Raw genomic sequence first — 22,081 nt, forward strand, 5'->3', positions numbered from 1 at the left:
CCACCTAGCTAACTAGAAGTCACCACCAGGAGGAAGCCCATGTGTTTTCATGGGATGTAGACGTACGATGATCAGAAAAACATCTGCTGTTACTTTCACATCCACCTGCTACAACATGCCACTGAAAAGAACAGAGGTTGGGAGAAAAAAAAAACCTAAATAATCAAACCTCTTGAAAATCCAAATGTTGAGACTTGAGCCCTGACTTACACTTCACTTAGAGTTGGATGCCGTTCGTGCCTTCTGAGGTCTTTGCTAGGCACTAGCTTGAAGAGGTTCATCACGGGAACCGTTAGTCATGGAGGTGAGGCAGAGAGAAAGACAGCGCCTTGAAGCAGAAAGGGCAGCAGAGAAACCCGTGTTCAAGTTCTTTCTGGTTCTGGTTGCACAACCAGGTTCAAGCCCAGGAAAATCTTGAGGTTCTGTCTGGGTCCCAGTTGCTCTTTCTGTAAAGTGAGGGAGTTGCACAAATTCAGAAACAGGACGTAAATGCTTGTGAAGAGCTATTACTCCACAGCAATTGATCCTAATTGGAATGTGGGCTGAATTATGCCCAATCTTCTCATTTTTTAAAAGAAGCTAGAAATTCAGACTTCAGGTTGTATGTTTCTAGGAATGTATTCGTTTCTTCTGTTATGTAACTGATGGGTATATAATTGTTCATAGTGGTTTTCTATGATCCTTAAGTATTTCTGTGTTATCAGCTGTAATGTCTCCTGTTTCATTTGTTATCTGATATATTTGAGCATTGTCTTTCTTTTTCTTAGTTCCTAGTGTTGACTTTAGCTAAGAGACACTGTGGTATCGCTGCCTCAGCATCCATTTTGTTAGTCCAAATGGCCTTCAGGGCCTTAAGCTGACACTAGCCTCTAAGGAAGTGAGCGTGACAGAGGAAAGTACTATTAGTATCACCGTTTTCCCAAGAAGCCCGTAGAGAAGTTAAGTATCTCATACAATTCACAAAGCCAGAACAAACAGACGGACTGGGGTTCACACCCAGGCAGTCTGACTACACAGTCGCTGCTCTTAGCCACACTGTTCTGCATAAACAAGTAAGGTGGGCTAGAGGTGGGTAACTGAGCCCTGAGAAATCCGAGGAGCAAGGGGAAGGGCTAACAGGACAGAGCAAGAGTCCAAGAGGGCAAAGGGCGTGTGGCACGAGTCCAAGGAGGCCGCAGCACTGGCAAGGAATTTGGGAACATTTCCATCCCTCTCCTACGGGGCCCCAGGCTTCAGGGGCCGAGAGAAGTGCAGTAGCCATCCGAGAGTTTGACTGTGACTCCAATGGCATAGAACCAAGCATTGCTATAACTAAACCCACAGCTGAAACATGAAAACTGCTGACATATCCAATTAACATCTCTCTTTCTCATTAAAGGCCAAGATCCTTTTTCCCGGGAGAGCTCTCGAATTTATTTGCAGCAAGGAGCACTTTAATTGTCTCTAAAAAGTGTAATCTTCCCCATTAAAGTCCAAAATACGCCAGACACAGAAAAGCCAATTTGCTCAACCCTTTGTCCCTGCAGAGCGGTGCCCCTGGAAAAGCTCTAAACACACAACGAGCTGCACTGACAAGTTCACCACGTGGATTGTCCTTCTGCTCATCCACCCAGAGCACCTCCAGAATTTGCTGTACAAACCGGGTCATGCGGTTGTAAAGCAAAGAATGGGATTCTCTGTTTATGTCTGTTATTAAGGATAGTGTTCGTGACTCGCCTCCTTCATCTGTAAAAGGGAGACAATTGAAACAGTGACAATGTTTCAAACTATCAATGGGGGTGAAAGTCACAAGAGAATTGTGGCTGGTTGTGGAGAGGCAAGACTTGCACCCCAGTACACAGCAGAGTTTGGGAGGTCACGACTTTCTGGGTTTGGGGCTGCCAGAGGTTAGATGTGGGCAGGATACAATTTATAAACAGAACCTGCATTTTTGAAGTGAAAGGAGGTCAAACCTTCCCAATGCTTTTATTTTTCCTGTTAAAATACTACCAGTCTAGCAGAAGATTGCTCGGTTAAAGCGGCTCCTCGTGGTCAATGACCTGACATCACAGTGGCCTCTGACCTTGCCTCTGGGACTGTCCTTTCTTCCCAGGCAGTGTCCTCTTCAAATGCCTTAAGCTCCTAGTCTTTTCTGTCTTCTCAAACAACTCATTTGATATGACAAGAAGGTAGATTTTTGTCTACAGGCTGCCAGGGCAAAGGAAAACGTCTAGACCCCACCTCAGGACATGAGCTGCTATTAGCTGTGAGACTGATTGCTTTCTACTCTTAACTCAACAGTCTTTAACGAAGGCTGCTTTCCAGAATTTTCCAGATGGCATGTTGGGGATGAGGTTGATGGGGGCTGTGGAGTTAGGCAGACCTGAGTTTTCACCCTTGGGTGGGCAGGTGTTTTCACCCCTGTGGACCTCGATTTCCTCATCAGCAAAACTAAATAGGAACGTCTACCTCATGGGGTCTTTGGAAGGATTTAACACAATAATGAAAATCAAGGGCCCGGCACAGTTCCTGTCAAAAGAGAGCTGATGCAATAAATCATAGCAGTCCCTAAATTCCTATTATCTGCCCCGGCCAGTCCCCTCTTCCTTCTCATCTTTCCTTTTTCCTATTTCCTTCGTCCCGATATCAAACGACAGATTTCTCATGTTCCTCCTGGAACCAAATGAGCTCTGCGTGGAAAGGTGGACTGCCCTGTGAGCGCATGCCTAGGGGGACTTCAAACAGCCGTTCTCATAACACCCCTCCAGCCACCCCAGTTACACATTCCCTGCAGAGATGGAGAGACTTGGTGAATCAGGTGCTCCCTGAGCCATAAGCCTGCAGGGGCACCTCACTGGGGTCCCATTTCTGTGACCCACAGCTCTTACGCTAGTGAGCAGCCCAGACAATTCCTGTCAGCCTTCTGACCCCGTGGCAGCCAGACACGTTTGGAGGCCTTCCTGTCCACATCTGCTTTCTGGGAGACAATTGAAACAGTGGGGTGAAAGGGTTTATACCCAACTTTATTCCCATGGTGAGCCCCCCAGTGAGCCCAGCCACTGGAGGCGGCTGCAGTGGTTCTTCGAGTGACTCTTCAGTACTCGTCCACGTGGCTGGCCACCGAGACAGAGAAGCAGGACGTAGGTTATCAGCACCTGGCTTTCACCCTCTAATAAATCCAGAAGAGGTGTGGTGGCCCAGCGCCAGCAGGGTCCCAGCTCCTGGGGGGAGGGAAACCTGTTGTAGGCCTTAACCACCTGGGCCTGTCCAAAGGCGACTTTAAAGCTCTTGTTCTTTTTCTAGAAGAGGGACCGGTGATCAGGAACAAATGTTTGCATATCCAAAGGCTATTTCCTGCAGTTTTGAATTAAGAAATGAGGAACTATGGGCACTGTGGAGTCTTCCTTTGGGAAGGTCACAGCCCCACCCGGCAATTGCTGACATCCAGGGTTAAGATACTGGATTCTAGTTTTCACTTTTAGTATTATAGCTAAGCCAGTTAAAAATATTTTTTTTTTTTAGCCAAGCATTACATGTTCCACATGCGTTTTTGCTCTCCAGGTAAATCCCATTTTATCTAAATTTATGAGGCACTGCTCTAATCAGCGTCGAGTATATTAATGTGTTGATTTTTATGGTTCAGGCCTCTTATTTGCTGTGGATAAAGTGAAGGTTCCTGTGGCCAGGATTCTCAGCTGGCCCTGGTTGGCTAGCTCACTGCACACGTGTGGGCAATGCGTTGCTATTGACTCTATATAAAGAGCTCCGCAGAGTGCTCTGGGAGACATGGTGGCACGGCTGCAGGAAAGCTGAGCTTGAGGTGCTTGCTGGGGTAGGAATTGTTAGGGGTGCTCACTAGCATAAAGAGGCAGAGATGGGCTTGCTGCATGCAGACTCGCTTCGAGTGGACGGGTGGCAGTGATTGACCTGCCACCATGGGAATAAAGTTGAGTATAAACCCTTTCACCCCAAGAATGTTTCACTGTGATTCCTCGGTCTCATTGAATCCATAGTGAACTTGCCCGGGGCTGAAACCCATTGGCAAGACGTTTTGTCTTCGATTTTCATGTAGGACTAACGTTCTCAAAGACTTCTCTTTCTTTTATTCAGTTCATTGTACTTGAGATTTAACACATAATAAAAAAATGGATTTTTGATGTCTTGGTCTGAAGTGTAACTGACAGGAGGAAAGTGCCCAGGCTACAATTCAGAATTATATGTATTTATTCAAAAAATAAATACAGCTTTTACACTGTGTGCTTCCCCCTCCATGGTGAGCTCCCTGTCTGTGTACGTATATGTAGATGAGTGCCAGCCACTGTTCTAAGAGCTTTATGAATATTGCCATTTAATCCTAAGAATAAATTATTCTTATTTATTTCAATTCTATTCTTACTAATTTTCATTATTCAGACCCTAATGGTCATAATTCCTGCCCATCAAAAGACGTCCTCACTTGCAAGGGTATCATGCATTCATTGTCAAGGAAAACATGGACTTTGAGCTGTGTCAGATTTCACAGGATCCTCAGGTGACAAAAAATAAGGATTCGCAGGACATGCAGCTGGGTCAAGGGTAAAAGGAAGAGGACCGAGCCCACAGGCCCACGCGGGACCCCACCTGTAACCCCTCGAGCCCTGCGGCTCACCCACCGAGTGGCTGGGCACACAACTGCAGGTGAGCAGAGTTTGAGGTGATTTCTCTCCAAACACATTCCTGGGTCCGGCCCCACGTCTCCTTTTCTGCTGAGCTTTGTAACTCAGCTCTGAACCTAAGTGCCGCCTGAGGTCGTTCACCCTTGCCGAGCCTAGGCACAAAAGCCATCGCTGTTATCTGCCAGGGGCGGTGCTCTCGTGGGGTGAGTATGTCTGGGGGCTCCGCCTGCGCGAGACCAGAACGGGTCCTGGAAGAGGGGCTTCCCTTCCTGCTCAGGTACCCAAACTTTCTGACTCTTTAAAGCCAGCTCCTGCCTTATTTTCAGTCCTGCTAGTAAGAAAAAAGAACCTGTAATTACAGAATTAAGGATCTAGAATCACGGGGATGCTGAAGCCCCATATGGCCCTGATTATTTATTCTAACCCGTTTCTAGGTGCTTGGACACTTAAGTGCACCAGCCCTAAGAAGATGAGATTCTGTCCTATTTTAAAAGGCTCCCATGTGGAGGTAAAGGGCATTTGGGAAATCTGTACTTTCCTCTCAGTTTTGCTGTGAATCTTAAATTGCTCTAAAAAAACCAAGTCTTAAAACACACACACACACATAGGTGCTAGGTGGCCAATGGGGCCAGTTAGAGGGAGTAGAAACTTCCTAGAAAATAAAACCAGAGAAGACATGTGAGAAAGAAAGGCTCTCCCAGTGGGAGTTTCCTTGTCATGTGACCAATACCTTTTACGTTTGCTAGGCCGAACCTTTGTCTGCTCTTTATCCAACTTTGACTCATTTATCAGACTTCCATCTCAAAATAAACACAAATTTCTAAGTAAAACCTTCTGATCCCCATGTAGATTGATACCCAAACCATATACCCATCACATCTTGTTCTTCATTAACACTTAACATGAAAAAAATCATTTTGAGATGCTTTGGTTAGTGCCTGTCTTCCCCGCATTCCATAAGAGCTCTGAAAAGCCAGGGTCGTTTCTCTCACACTCAAGACCACATCCCAGGCCCGGCCCTTCCTAGGCACTTGTCCGGAGAATACTCAGTTCTGTAGATAGAAGAGAAAAAAAGATGGCTGCTGACTAGCTATGCTTTCAGCTGGTTCTTACACTAGGTTACTAGTCATCAGCTCCTCTCTCCCCTATCTCAGGAAGGTGCCTGGCCATAAATAAGTAGGTAAGGTAAGTGCTTAATTCTTCTCACTGTGTTCCCCTTACGTGAGTGGCTCCTGCCCAGGCTAAGCAAGCTCCTGAGACAAAGGATGCCTCTGAATGGCCAAGATCCCACAATAAAGAGAACCCCAATGAGTGGTCACCACTCTGATGTTGGAGATCCAGACACCGTAGGAAGCAGCAGCCATTTGGATCAGTTTGTCGGCTCCTTCCTAGATTTTCAAACCTAGATATGCCTTTTAGGCTTTCTTTAATCTAACTCAGCCTGTTGCGGTGTTTGACAGCAGTGACCACAAATCTTTTATGTTTAAGAACCTCTCATTACGGAGTTCCTGGATCAAAGAGACACCCTGTTGGTACTGGCATTTTTTTCCAGATACCCTAGTGGTATTTATTTCTAGAACCATGCCTAGAAAACCAACTTTCTTGTTATTCTAAACAAAATCTATTTGAGAACAATTTGAGGAATGTCTGACACAGATTTGTGATATTTGGAGTTTCCTTTTCTGTACTGGGTAGAAAACCTGAATAATGTGTTTTAGGTTTAGAAGTTAATTGGTATGGTGACATTTAATGTGATAATTGTGCAGAAACAGTCAACTATGGAATATTGTTTGTTTCCACACTCAGAAACTCTGTTCTGATGTGTACTTTACTATTTATTCTGAAGGGTTTTTTTTTCTATATTTGACTTTTGTTCTGGAAATTTTGCCAAGGTCTTGTGGCCAATAATAGTTTTGACCATGACATTTTTAGCCTGGAAAGAGTGAAGTTGCTCTCCTTGCAGATGAAAAATAACCTTGATCCCTGTTCAGGGGAATTTAAGAGATTATTAAAAACTCACCAGGTTTTATGAAATCCCTTTTATTTCCTTCCATATTTCTAAACCTCACCTTCAGAGAGGGCAAATCTACATCATTATATAAGCTAAAGAAACACCTCTAATGTATTACTGTATTGCCATCCTTGTATTTTCTGCCTTAATACCTTTTCTACAGAGACCTCAAGGGGTGAGATGAAAGGTGTGGATTTGGGGATAAAAATGGCGTAAAGCTATTTATAAACATGTGTCACCTCCTGGCCACAAGAAGACCAAAAAAAATTACAGTCACAGACATACTCAAGTTTGTTTCCCAGAAAAAATAAATTCCTCTCCCCCATGGCTCTGGAAGTAGTGTGTGTATCTCTACTTTGATACAGCTGTAGTCTATCTCTTGTGAAAAGCTGGAGAACAATTCTCATTTATTTTGAACAGGATAGAGGTAGAGAGAGGCAGGCTGGCACCTTCCCCAGGATAACAGAAAGGACACAGAGCCTGTCTGGAAAAACAGACTCTCCATAGATGTGGAGCACATATTACCCGAGTGCTCCCAAATGGGTATTTGCTGTGCATTGGTGATGCCAGGGTTCTTGTTCACGAAGCCGAAGAATGAGCTTCACAAACACTCAAGGTAGGAGAGCAAGGTACAGGCTTTTATTTAGAAATAAAGTGAGAGAATAGAGTTCCTGGCTCATGCCAGGAGGGGACAAGAGAGCCCCTAGTGGTGCATGGTCTAGGGGGTTTTATAGGCTGTTGAGGATTTTTCGAGAACATCAAAATAAAGGCTTAGGGGTGTGGACTTGTACCACCTGCCCTGTCCTCAAGGTGGGCTGGGTCATAGTCTGATTGCCAGGGCTGACAGTGGGGTCACAGGTCAGGCTGATACCCTTGCAGAACACTCAAACATTCCAGGCCAAGTTGCTCCTGGCCTTTTGACCTTTAACTGACCTCACTGAAGATGTCTATATCTTTACCCTAGAGAATTAGTGTGACCTTAACTTTGCATAATGCTTAGCACAGACTTTGGGAACTTCTTTGCCCATTGTTACATTGCTCTGACTGTAAATATTCCACCCTCACCCTACTCTGACTACACCCATGGTCCCTGTCTCATTGGGAGGTGAGCGGAGAGGGGAAGGTGGACAGGAATTCAGTGCTGGTCACGAGCTCTCCTGTACTGATTCTGATCTGAGAGATTTTCCCAAGGGGGGGGGCGGCTTTTCCATTTCTGGGTCTCATTTCCTTGGGAATGTACATATCAAAAGCTTCACAAATTCCCTGTAGCAAACCTTGCTTTTTTTTCACCTCGGACCCCAGAACTGTAATCCCCCCAGCTGGCTGCCCGAGGTGGAGATCTCTGTCCGCCCCGGCCCCAGGCGCGAGAGCACCCGCACCCCCTCTCCGCTCGCCTTCCCCAGGAAACACTAAGTCAGACTTTCCCTGACTTGTCATAAAAACCCCTAAATAGCTGCCTTGACCGCACAACAAAGAGATATCCCAGAGCCAAGGAAGTGATTCTAAGATAGCCTTTCTGTGTTTTTCTCGGCAGTTTTTCAAACCTCCTCTCAACGCCCACCCCCTGGAGCTATTTTCCTGAATTATCTCAAGTAAGGCTGCTTTGCCCTGGCTTTGAACATTTTTCATCCAAAAAGGGAACATTTCTAAAAAAAGAGGAGTATTAACATTCTCCTAGGGGTAAGAGGACCTACTTTGGAAAAGTGAAGGACACCCTGCGTTTTTACATGTGAGTTGGCTCCGTGTTTAGCATCCTTCTCAAAGTAAGTTGTTCTGGGGACCGTGGCTGCATTTCCACACCAGCAGCTCTGGGTCTGCCCGGCGGTGTTCAGGGAACACAGTGGGGCAGATCCCAGCCCTGGACACTCCCGTCTGAGATCATTCTTGTGGAAAATGGCATTGGCTTGGCTTTCAGAGACCCAGTGAACGGGCTGAGGCCTCCCACCTTTTTTCCTGTCCAGTGAAGTTGTATCATTTTGACAGTGTGTACAGGTAATACACGTATGTGTAATTGGTACTCCCAGCTACATGTATGTAGGTAATCTACAAAGGGTCCTTTTATTTATTTCCACTGGGCTTTTCTGTTTAACCTGTTTTTCATTTTATTATATTTTCCTGCTTGCTTTTGTTAAGTATCTCAGGAAATAAAGGGTGTCCATAAGTTCATTAGAGGGCGCCTTGCTACAGAGTAGAAATTGTCCAAATGGTGGGTCAGGCCCTGTGACAAATGTGTGGAAACTATGATAGTGACGGGAAAGCACTGGGTTGGGTATCAAGTAGAAGTAGATGAGCTCCTTTCTAGTTCTTGGTTCTAGGGGCCATTTGTTTAACCTCTAAGAGCCTCAGTTTAGTTACTTACAAAATAGAGCTAATAATTCTGCCTGGGTCATAGAGTTGTTTCAAAGATTCAACCTAATATTTCTAAAATACCCAACATAGTGGCTGCTCACTAAAATAGTAATTTTACACTGACAATCCTAATAGCCCAAAATGAGTAGTGCGAGAGTGAGCATAAAGTCTTGGTGCAGAAAGATATGATTGTATGTGAAACTGTGAGAGCACAGCTCGTGAGCAGCTCATCCACACTGTGATCCTCTGCGTCCTTGAGGTGCAGGAGAGTGCCCGCCCCGTAGGGGGTGCGGATTGGGCCCGCCGCAGCTGTGATGCCTGCTGCAGTGGCAAGTGATAGAGTGCTGGTGAGTGGTGGAAACCAGCCATGGTATCTGCTGGTTTGCAAGCTCAGAGGAAGGCCTGTGGGACCCTCAGAAGCCTTAACCTAGGCTTCAAAGAGCTCATATCCAAAAGCATGTTTTTAATTACATGATTTCTCAAGAGCGACTCCTTCACTATCTCCTAGAAGGGATTTTACATACACCCAGGCACTTGGCAAATGCTCCCAGTTTCATATCACATATCCTTCCATCATGCACATAGGTCTACACAAATTGTTCTCAGACACTGCACTGGGTATCCAGCAAACTGGAGATGCACTCAGTTAGCAGCTCTGGATAAACACTAGTATCTGCGTGTCCAATGGGTTAAGTTCTGCTAGCATCACCTTATGTCTTGTTAAGGATGCAGTGGAGACAGAAATCAACCCTTTAGTAAGTTGATCCATGTGTACTACCGTCCAGAGCTAGGATCAGATGCGCCAGGGCCTTGCCTCACACAGGGCCAGGTGATGAGAGTGGTTGAGAACATGTCCTGCTCATTCCACATCCTCACAATCTTGACCTAATACTTAGCAATGGTCTCCAAACTTCTCCCCCTTCCACAGCCTGTGGATCCCATGCCTTCTGCTCTGGGGAACCCTCTAAGGCTTTAGCTAAACCACAGCTTGCTTATCTAGGGCTGTTGATATCCATCCTAAGGGTTCAGATTTTCCCAGGAGATAGATTCCATATTCCATTCTCTCCATCACCGACTAGAGTCTGACTCTGAATGCACTATATCCCAGAACCACATCCTAATATTATCCACCTTCTGGATTAGACTGGAATTCCTACTATTGCTACTTGCCAAAATATTATCTACTATTGGATATTTGGTCTTGAGCTTCAACCCTGCCTTATAGGACTCGACAGTCACAGGTGGTCTTAGTCCCCCAAGGCAGGCATCTGGCTTTAGTGAGCAGGGCCTTTCCTGACCGTGGATCACGAGGTCTTCCCATTGGCTTTTGGTAACTGCCTGCCCCCAGAAGGTCTGAACCTGTCTCATTATGATCCTAGGCAAGTTACATACTTTTCTAAGCAGCTATAGATAAAAATTCGAACCCTTCCATCATCATGTATATAATTCAGCTTACAAACTCCGGGTAGCTTTGCCTAACCACGAGGACTTCACAGGTCAATGACTGAGTTGAGTCTCCATCCATTAAACATTCTGCACGTCCCTCTCACTGCATTTCTCGCCTGTCGCATCATCGTCCATAAGCCATTCCCTTTAGGGTGTGAGTCCCCCGATGGCAGGGACGGTGTCCAGGGACGGTGTCTTGTCATTTTTCCATATCCACCAAGGACATATGGTAGGTACTCAATAGATGTTCGTTAAACAAATGGATGAATAAAGTGCCTTTCAGCTCTCAAATTCTATAATTCTTTTAAATGACTCATCTAATTCTGAAGTCAATAAATGCCAAAAGGTAGAGCAAGGGATTACATTTGCCTTGTCTCTTTATTCCTAATGTTTTTTTTTTCCCATAACAGTGAGTTGTTGTTCTGTCTCTGTTTTGATTAATTTTAATAAGAGCAAAATAGATGCTGCTGCCATTTATTGAGCACAGGCTATTAGCCAGGTGCCATGCTGAGGGCCTGTCTACATCAGCTCAGTTAATCTTCCTCCACATCCTGCACGATCTCCATGTTAAAGAACAGGAAATAGTGATGTTTGTTTTCTATCCAGGCCTGGGAACCAGAGATTATTGGGTAAGAGTGAAACATCCTCTCTCTCCAGGTGTCCTTGTGCAGAAATTCCTTTTCAGTGGACACTTTTTGCAGGGCTCAATCCCTGAACACACTAAACTACTGTTTTCTCTTCCTATACCAGAAATGAACTAGAAGTGAGAGAGGCATCCAGGATATGAAACTTTATTGCAGAAGAGGAATCCTGAACTTATTAGCACGTCACAGCTAAAGCAATTACGCTTTGACTGCAGCTGGCAGGCTATTCAGGGGTGCAATGGGTTTTTGATTCCCTTCTTTGGTCTCGTGCATCAAGCATCCTTGAGCAGCACCTGTGTGAGTTCTCAGGAAGAAAGAGGTGCCTCCATCTATTCAGTCAGGTCATAGTTTCAGTCATGGCAATGATTAGGATGGCAAATATTATAGGCAGTCGCTCTCAGGTCATAGTTTGCTACACCAGCTAGAAGATGAGATTTCTCCTTTGTGGATGGCAAATGACCTGGCCCTTATCTTTGATCTGAATATACTTTACAACACGGAATTCAGAACCATTAGTCCAAAATTATTATATACTAAGTCTCAGACCTCAGACCTGGCGCCTTTATGCAGTTTTCTGCCATGGAGAAGTGACACCTTAGAAAATGAGGTATAATTTTCAAGGAATAATTTGAATGATACACGCATAAAGGTAGCAAACTGTATCTTTTCCCTTAATTCCAAACTTGAGTTTGAAATGATTTTGCATACTTTCATACCCCAAATCCATAAAGAATGCAAAATCAAGTCTAGTCTGGGCTAGAAAGATTCTAGCAATATCATCCTTTTCCCTGACAGCAGGTGAGGTCAGAGGGCTCTTCTAAAGTTGGGGAGAGAGGTGGACTAGTGTTGGGTGGCCACAATCAACTTAATTTTGCTACTTGGATTTTTTAAACATGAAATATCTAGGCATCTTTGCTATTGGGGAAGAATGACAATCTTGTTCCTCAAGCAGCTTTTCACACAGCAGGCTCCAACAGCTTCCCCTGCGGAGTGTCACACAGCTCTGCAGAGGGGGAGGGAGCAGGCAGAGAAGGAACCGCAGATTCAGATGAATACATTCAGCCTGTCATCTTAAAATATCTGGGCTTTTTAGTATTCACTCCATTTTCAGTCCTGAACATCAAACTCGTAATCTTTGGTTCTCACATTTCCCCCCAAAGATTAGACTGTAGATCTGAGAATTCCCTGCCTCTTTACAATCTCAGTGCCCTTAACCCTCCCATCAGCTTGAGTCTGGCAAGGGCCTTAACTATCAAAAATAATAGTGGCAATTAAAACAAAAATGCACCCGTATTACAATGCTCATAATAATGCTACTCCAAAATATAAGCCACAGGGCAGCCTTCGATAGTCACCAGCTATAGTCAAGATTCAGATCACATCATTGTCACATGTATAGTGTTTGACCTACAAACTTCAATGACCAAGAGTTGCTAAAACCCTTTCCCCACCCTCCGACCACATACCTCATCACCAATTGTCATTCAGAATCTGTGAATAGCATTATACTCCTTCATTTTCCACTTTAATTTCGTCTTGTGATGAAAAGAAACCCAAACATTAACAGTCTGGTTTACTCAAATCAAATATGATGTACAAGCAAATTTAATGAATTTATCCACGTATGTGGACATGCTTTCTTATATATGGAAAACAGGGTACAGCATAGTCATGCAAACACATTGCAGGCATCTTTCACTGGGAGTAAAAATCTGGCCTAGGATATAAAAACTCTTAAAAGAATAGTTAGATGCGATAAATAATTTGAACAAAAGAAACCTTGCCTGTTGTGAATAAAACTAGAAAGGAGACAGACTGAGTGCTGAGTGAGATTTGCCTCCTCTCTGCAGCTCAACAACATTTTAAACAAGAGAAAGCCATTTCCTCCCCTTCAATAAACAGCTATCAGCTCATGAGTCACTTTGTAAGCATTCAACAACTGGGCTCATAAATACTACGCACCATCTGTTGCCCAAATTTATGAAATCTTTGCCAGTGTCACTTTAGAACTAAAAATTTCTACCCCCGCCCCCCGAACACCATTTGGAATAAAACTAAAAAGGTAACATGCTCACATAGACTTGTAGAACTTTATACCAGGGACAAGAGCAAAGGAAAACATCTTTGTGATAGCTTATTCTCAACAGTTGTAATAATAACTTTTTTCTGATTAAGTACAATGATTATGCTTTTCCAAAGGAATAAATAAATCATTTTTAGTCCCAGTTTTAAGCAAAATCATTCTTTATCTGAGACTACTCCAGATGACTCACTTAGAATTTCTAAGATTGTGTGTATTTATATGTGTGTATGTGTGTGTGTGATATACACATATGTAATACATAATGGTATATATTATCGGTGAGATTCTATATGTTTAATACAAATATCCATGATTCCATAAGCAACTGATTCAAAGTCTTTTGAGTTTGAATGAATGTGATTTTTTACTCCAAAGAAAGAAGTCAGTTCACAGCAGAAACCAACTTGATTGGCGCTCTGATGGATTGTTGTGCTTTAAGCTGACGTTCACAGTTTCTGGAATTCAACTTGATTTCAAACATTAACTTATGCAAAGTGCATGGAGTGACCTGCTGCCTTTTTCATGTGTTCAGAAGGTATTGCCCAATTTCCTCAGAAGAGTGACCCCTTCTTCTTATACTTTGAATATATTAGAGTCATTCCAGTTCAGGAACACAGAATATGAATTCAGAGCATTCTTTCAAGAAATCATAGTAAAGATTCTGTACCCTGTAAGGAACTGGTCACACTTATTTTGCAACTCTCTCTGCCCCACATTTCAGCCACTCAAACTGGACTCAGTCACAAATTTAAATAAAATTGCCATATTATAATTCATATACCATAAAACTCACCATTTTAAGGTGAACACGAGTAGTTTTTAGCATATTAACAGAGTCATATATCCATCAGCCCTAATTTTGCAATGTTTTCACTATCCAAAAAAGAAATCCCACACCAATTAGCAGTCACTCCCCATGCTTTCCTCTCCCTAGACCCTGGAAATCACTGCTATACTTCTGTGTCTATGAATTTGTCTATTCTGGACATTTCATATAGATGGAGTCATGCGATACATCGTGTTTTGTGTTACCATCTTTCGGCATAATGTTTTCAAGATTCATCTATATTGCAATACATCAGTACTTCACATTACTTTTTATAGCCAAATAAAATTTCAGCTGTACAATATTTTGTTCATCCAGTCATCAGCTGATGTTATTTGGGTCATTTATAGTTTTTGATATCATGAATAATGATATCAAGTTTCAGCTACAAGGTTTTGTGTATGTTTGAAATTCTCTTGAGTATACACTGAGGAATAGAATTGCTGGGTCATATGGTAACTTTCTGTTTAGCATTTTGAGGAATTATAAGCCTGTTTTTTTCCAAAATGGTTATGCCATTTTACTGTCCCACCAGCAATGGAAGCAATTGACTTACACTTTCTCCATATCCTCATCAACACTTGTTATTTTCTATCTTTTTTATTTTAGTCATTTTGGTGGGTGGGAGGTGGTATCTATGGTTTTAATTTGATTTTCTGTAATTTCTAATGATGCTGAGCTTGTTTTCATTGGCCTTTGGCTATTTCCATGTCTTCTGAGGAGAAATACCTATGCAAATCCTCTGCCCATTTGTAAATTAAATTATTTATTTTTATTGTTGAATTTCAGAGTTCTTTAGATTGTCTAGTTACAGGTTCCTCCTCACACATATAATTTGCAAATATTTTCTCCCATTCTGTGGATTATATTTTCACTCTCTTAGTGGTTTCCTTTGAAGCACAACAGATTTAAATTTTGATGAAATCCAATGTATCTTTTTTCTTTTGTCACTTTTGCTTTTGGTGTCATATCTAAGATACAACTGCCTGACTCAAGGTCATGAATATTTGTTCCTTTGTTTTCTTCTAAGAGTTTTGTAGTTTCAGCTCTTCCATTTAGTATCATGGTCCATTCCTTATTCACCTTTATTTATTCATTTAGAAAGAAAACTATACACATTGTTTCTGCATTTCTCATTATTCAAGTTAGAGTTTGCTGATTAGGGTGGTCAGATACACCTGTTTAATGATGCCGTGAGGTTCAATTCACTACCAATTTACTCCTGCTTCTAGATTTTCTTCTGTCATGTCAATTTCATGAAGCCAGAGTGCAAATGAATGATTTTTTTTAACCTTACAAACTATTCTTTCAAGCGTAACAGTATTCTATTTCTTCTCCCAGATTTGGAAGACAGTGAAATTTACATATGGTTAAAAATACCATTACTGGCTATATTTCTATCCTATAATAACTTAAGGGTGTCTGGCAATTGAAATGTGGAATTAGAAAGTTAAAAAATACTCAATATTTTAATCCTTTTGTGCCCCTAAAACTAAAACACGAATTGCAAATACAAAGTATATTAAAACAGTTACACAAATCAAAATGTCACATGGTTTCACATCAATTATCTGGAAAACTGTCTCTTTTTCCTCTTCTATTTTTTGTTTTTCTAAACAGAGATATAGCTATAAATTAATTTTTCCTGTCCCAGTTTCCCTGTTGAAAATGAGGACATGGGTACTTGTTTATTCCTCAAGGGACTAATGCTGTTTGAGAAACCTAAGCATGTTTTGCCCCAGAACTCCTAAAAAGGCCAGTCCGGCAAGCCCAGGGCATCACTAGTACAGGGAAGGATTGCCATCGTGTGTGTGGTTCATGCCTGATAAATAAACAGCAGACTCATTTTTTTAAGTGCAACAAAAATATCTGAGAACACTACGCCACCGAGATGGTGTTAATCAGCTTCTCTGCCCTGTCTGTCAACACAGAATTGGCTTGGAACTAAACATTCAGAACCATCACAAAGTCTTGCCTTTTGTGTGAATTCTGCAAATTGGCAAATCATTGCTCCATGTTATGATGCCTCTCTGCTCTACTCCTAAGGAAATGCTCTTAGCATCATGATTGAAAATTTCATCTTTTAAGGGAGAACCCCCTTGGTCATACTCTTGAAGATGAGTACCTACCACAGCCTGGCAAAGTCTACAGTTTAGTGTAGGATAGGAAAAATACATATATACATATGCACATTTATTTTACTTATATTTTTAAAACAAAGAGCTAATGGTGAAATCATCTGTTTTAGGATTGTTTGCATTAAATAAAAAATAGAGAAAACTGAAAACTCTATATTGTTATGGTTGTGTGTTTATATTTCTTTTTTATTTTCAAGCCAGTGAAACCACAACAGTAGAGAGATTTTATCTCATGAATCGAGAAAATGAAAATGAAGTTGGATGCATGAATGAAGAAGGTATTTATGACTTTTTTGTACTATGTCATTTCATAATGTAATAGAAAGCTTGCTGGGTTATATCCCTGAGATCTGGAAAGTCCCCTGAAATCCTTCAGGGGAAAGTTGTTGCGAATAATACAAAGCAGAATTTAGCTTAATGAGCGTTTAATCTCTTTGGTACTTGTTTAGTGTTGAAGTATCCGTCGTATTTTGGTTTCAGTCTCATCTGTTTGGGCTCTGTCACTCTTTGGTGCCATAGTTCCTTCTCTAAGATGCTCTTGATGTGTTCAGCGAAATGTTCTTTTATATTTTCTGGAGAAAACTGGAGTTGTATATCTCCATGTATAAAAGGAAGAGTATATTTTGCTCTCTCAGCCTTCTGTGGCCTCATTTTCTGTTATCCAAGGAGCAAGCCATCAAAAATTAATGCTGAGGGATGACACATATCCTGGCTATTCAAGTCAGTGGCAAAAATAATATTTTTTTCATGGACTTTGTACTTCCATAAATATGAATTATTCACGAAGTGCCAGTTTGGGTAAAAGTCAGCTCAGTGACAGATTGGAGCCAGCACCAAAACATTTGCTAAGGAAAAACTGCAGCAGAACAGAGCTCCAACATTTGGCCCTGAGGTTAAAAAGTGTCTCTAGTCCTTTACTCTTGGATTCAAATTCTTAAAGTTCGAAAGTCAACATTTCAGTGAGAACCAGTTCTTCTCTAAACTGGAATTGATGCTTCGTTTTGAATTATTGAAAATGGTTAGCCCCCAGGGATCTACCCAGAAGAGCATTGTTTCGCCAGAGAATTAGTTAACTTCTATTTTCTCAAGCAGGGAGACAGAAATCCCAGAGCAGGCACTCACTCAGCCCCCTGGACGTGCATTTAGTCACACGCCCAGAAACAAGGGGAGAGAGAACCTGTGCCACAGTGAGGCTATTCCTGTGGCTTCAGGGCACAAAGAGGTGACAGCCATTCATGCTGTCCTCCGGAGGGTTAACTCCATGGAGTGTACTCTTGTTTGGCACAAGGTAGCAAAAGTCCTACCTAAACCTGACTTTGCTTTGACCCTGGCCCAAGCCCCGGAAGGCAAAGAAGCCACCATTAAAAGTCACTCTACCTGTTTATCCCTTTCCAAGCGATTTCTTAAATAGATATTGAATCTCTTTGCTCTGAGTGCAGTAAAGTATCTTTAAGCAGTCCAGAGATAAAATGATGAGAAAGAAATTCAGTAAGCCAGTTCTAACCAAGGCTTATTGGACGGTGAAAATGAGAAGGTACAACTGGAAACACTAATAGAAAAATTCAAACACATGGAAGAGGGGAGACTGGTAGTAGAAAGTCAGTTCAACTTGGAGTCACGATTGATGGACATGAAGAAACAGTCTGGAAAAGCCTGTATAGTTCAACAAATGAGGTGGGAGTGGAGATTGTCACCACATATTTCACAACACAGGAATGTCCTGTACGAGACAAGTTATGCAAACCAAGTTTAAGTAACTAAATTGGCATCTCTTCTGTCGGCATCTCTTATCACAGTGCCTATTGTCCCTTATTCTAGGAGAAATCGCTATGAAATGGAATTTTCCAAGTTGTTATCTTATGACCTTCTGAGTCATGCTTGGGGTTAAGTCTCAAAGGAATGAAAACTGAAAATCCACAAATTATCCTAATGCCTTGGTTTGTTTTTTCCTCTATTTATATCCTCTTCTGGGAATGGAAGTAGACGGTTCAGTCCAGGTATTAGACTTTTTCCCCCAGTACCTCAGACAGGTCGAAGACATGTTAGACATCCCTGGAAGTAATGGAAACTAAACATATTTCCACCTCAATGCAAAACCATGATTCTGCATCCCTGCATCTCAAGCAAGATCCAGAGAAAGGTCAGAAAAGGGTAGTTACTGGAAGACAACAGAGAGAAAGTACATGGCCATAAACCAAAATAAAGGATCCTAATTTAGTCTTCTGAAGGATGTGATTAGAATCAGTACAGTCACAAGAGGTGATCTGGGGGACAGCATTGTTAGCACTAAAGTTTATATCGTGGGCGACCACCTCACCAGAGCAGACCCCTTAGCGAGACTGTCAAGGTCCTTCGTAAAGATCTGGCCTCTTCTTCCCTCTCAAGCTCAAGTTCTCATCTGTCTCCTGTTCCACCCCCACCCTAAGTTCCAGCCACTCCGAACTCTCAGGGCTCCGCGGGTGCTGTGCTCTCTCCCAGCTTTTGATAAAATTATTCCTGCCATCTCAGCTAGTTGCCATTTCCTTAGGCTGTTCTCCCCAAACCCCCTAGTCAGCCTATAACATCCCTTGAAGTCGCTCTAATTTAAAAGTGTCTTAGCCCACAGGGGTGCACAAGCTAAATTAAGCCAGTCAGATTCTCTCCTGTGAATCTGGCTTGGAACCTAAGATAATAATCCATTTCACTTCATATTAGGAAAGGGAAAAGACGTAGACTCCGCCGAGGTGCTCCAGTGGGGATTCCATAGTTCACCACATGCCTGGAGAAACGAAGAATAACAATAATCATAATCATAAATGCCAGGTTACAGAAAGTGAAAGAGATGAGCAGAAAAAATTAAATGTGCAAGACCGCAATGCTTCAGGAAGATAAAGAACCGGAAACCAGCTGCCATTCTTCCTGACAGCTCTACTTCCTACCTGCTGGGTGTCCTGAGAATTACCTCTGCCCGTATATTAAATTGCCAGTGCTTGCTACCCTTAGTGACTTTCAGTATCTCGCATCCCAATGACTCCTGACTCAAACACATGCCCTGTGTGTGCTTCAAGTGCTCTGTCCCCTCCCTGAGACACAACTTTGCATTTACTTCTTCGCTGACCTGGATTTTACGCTGAGCTGCGCCTCCATTAGGACAAGGACTGTATGTATCGGAGGTCACAACAGGTAGCATGGTGCATTGACTATGTAAGTAAATGCTTGCTGAATGAATGAATGATTTCTTGGGAAACTCCTTTTAATGCTACTTGGCTTCGGTGGACCATGGAACATTCTCAAGTTTCTTTCCTCTGTGGCCGTCTCAGGTTTCAAGCTGTAGCCCTGATCGTAAATTGCTGTCCAATGTATAATAAAAGGAAAAATCTTTTTATAGGGAGTATTGTCTAGGAATTCTTAATGGATCCAGGGAACGTCAGCTAATGCCACATTAGAAATGTACGCGGGCCTTCAGGTTTCTTTCCCAACTTAAGATAGTAAAAACTGGCGACCAGTCAGAGAAATTCCAAGTGTCAGAGGGTCTCATCTGCTCCTGCTGGGGATGGGCCACATGGAAAGCATAAGAAGATGCAGGCAGCCTCTTGGGCAGACTGTCTCCCAGCTGACAGCCAGCATGGGAGTGAGAACCTCTGTCCTACAACTGCAAGAAACTGAATTTAGCCAACACCCTGCATGAGCTTGCAACAGTTTCATCCCCAGTGTCTCCAGAAAGGAATGCAGGCCTTGATTTAGGCCTTGTGAGATTCTAAGCCGAGGGGCCGACTGACCTTCAGAAATGCAAGTTAATAAATGTGTGTTTTTTAAGTAGCCACATTTGTGGTGATTTGATATGGCAGCAATGAAAAAACTAATAGAAGCAATTGCTTGGATGGATCCCACCGGGAGTGTGCTGCATGTAGCAAAGCCAGTGTCAGAAAGTTATGTAGTAAATTGTTTCATTTGTGTAATAATTTTAAAATGACAAAATTATGGAGCTGGAAACATGACTGGCTGCTAAAGATTAAGAGGAAATGGGGAGGGGAGTAGATGTGACTATAGATGAGTAGCGTGATGGGACCTTGTGATGGAATCATTGTATACTTGACTAGTGGTGGTTACATGAATCTACACATGTGATAAAACACTGCATGCAGTTTTTTTTTGTATTGATTTCTTATAAAACTCCTTTCAGTGCTACTTGGCTTGGGTTGTCCACGGAACATTCTCACATTTCTCTCCTCTGTATAAATGTAAAATATAAGTACAAAAAATACACAGACCCAAATGCATGTAAAACTGGTGAAATCTATAAGGCCAGTGAGTTGTATCAATGTCAAAGTCTTGGTTGTGATATTGCAGTTATAGTTAGGCTAGATGTCACTACTAGGGGAAATGGGATGGAAGGTGCTGGGGTTACTTCTTACAACTGCAAGTGGCTCTATAATTATTATGAAGTAAAAAGGTTAATTTTAAAAAGGACTTCATGGAGTTTAAAAAAGACTTCATAGAGATGGAAAACATATGTTAAAAGTAATATCATATTACTTTTATTTCAGGTATTCATGACATGAAAACCATTGTCTTCCCTTAAAAAAATTATTGTAGTGGAAACAAAAGGATTCAGGGTGTTAGATCATCATTGCTCTGACCTCAGAACGAGAAGTCAAGTTGAGCGCTGCCATTTCTTGCTCACCTGGGCCTGCATGATCAGAGCTGTCTTTCAGCAACGGTTTCTCTGTAGGAATCACTTTAGAGGACGTTTGTCCATTTGGTGACAATCAGTTTAGTTAAAACCAGAAACTGCTGTTTACAAACCCACTTAACAGAATGTGGGTTTTCTATTGCCCCTGTATCAAATGACCACAAAGTTAGTTTGCTTGAAACAACACAGTTATGATTGTACCACTCTGCATGTCAGAAGCCCCAAATGGGTCTCACTGGATTGAACTCAGGTGCTGGTGGGCTGAGTGCTTCACGGAGGCTGTAGGGCCATGCGGCTTCCCAGACGGCTCCGGCTTCCAGAGGGTGCCCTCATTCCCTGGGCTGTGGCCTGTCCGGCGATCATCTCGTTCTGGCCTGTGCTTCAGTTGTCACATCTTTCTACTAGGACACTCTGGCTCCCGTGTTCTTTTATTAGAAGGACCCTGGTGAGGACATTGGACCCAGCCAGATAATCCAGGATGGTCTCCCCATCTCCTGATCCTTCACTTACTCACATCTATAAAGAGTCTTTTTGCCATAGGGGGAAACCTAGTCAAAGTGTCCAGAGATTATAACACACACATCTTCAGGGGTGGCTGCTATTCTGCCCGCCACATGGCACATGCACAAACAGCGTGCTGCAATGTGAGGATGCCTACAGATGTGTGAGGACACCGCTGTCACCCCTCTGGTGGCCCTGTCCCAGGTACCCAGTCCCGTGACCACTTCACATGCAGACCTAGAAAAGGCATCAGCTTTAATTTGTGTATTGAGTATCATGAAGGCTTAATAGCCTTTCATTTGTTTTCATTTGAACATCTACATGTAGAAGATTTAACATTCTCTTTCCACTACTTGCTTGCTGGGTGCCCCTGAGGTCCGGGCTTTCCCAACAGCCAGTACTCCTGACATCCGTGCAGCAGCCACAACTTACAGACTGTGCCAGAGCGTTGCATCTCATTGAATTATTTCCATGCAAACAATTCTGAGAAGGAGATAGGGTTTTCATTTTATAGGTGAGGTTTCTCCAGCCAGAGAAGTTCGGGAAGTTGATGAAGGACAGAGCTAAAAACTTGCTGACTGAGGAGCTGCTATCTGACATCGTGACCTCCGGTTCACCCACAGCACTGAGGAGGGCTTCTGAGCATAGAAGGAGCAAGGTTTTCAGCCTGCAGGAAGAACGCATCTTCGGTGGTCCTTGGGAGACAGCACTCAGAGGTGGCCTTGAAAGCAGATGGCCTGCTTCAAGATGCAAAATGCTGAGTCCTCAGGCAGATTT

General features: G+C 42.8%; 1 long non-coding RNA gene across 1 annotated transcript; it reads left to right on the forward strand.

Moving 5' to 3' along the window:
* Window positions 1–4,521: 4,521 nt before the first annotated feature.
* Window positions 4,522–19,897, forward strand: LOC140843954 (uncharacterized). Its single transcript, XR_012121985.1, has 4 exons — window positions 4,522–4,656; window positions 4,743–4,837; window positions 16,329–16,409; window positions 18,826–19,897. It is a non-coding gene; the product is annotated as an uncharacterized lncRNA (long non-coding RNA).
* Window positions 19,898–22,081: the final 2,184 nt, after the last annotated feature.

This window comes from Manis javanica, chromosome 1 (genome assembly GCF_040802235.1).
Source record: "Manis javanica isolate MJ-LG chromosome 1, MJ_LKY, whole genome shotgun sequence".
Taxonomy (NCBI): domain Eukaryota; kingdom Metazoa; phylum Chordata; class Mammalia; order Pholidota; family Manidae; genus Manis; species Manis javanica.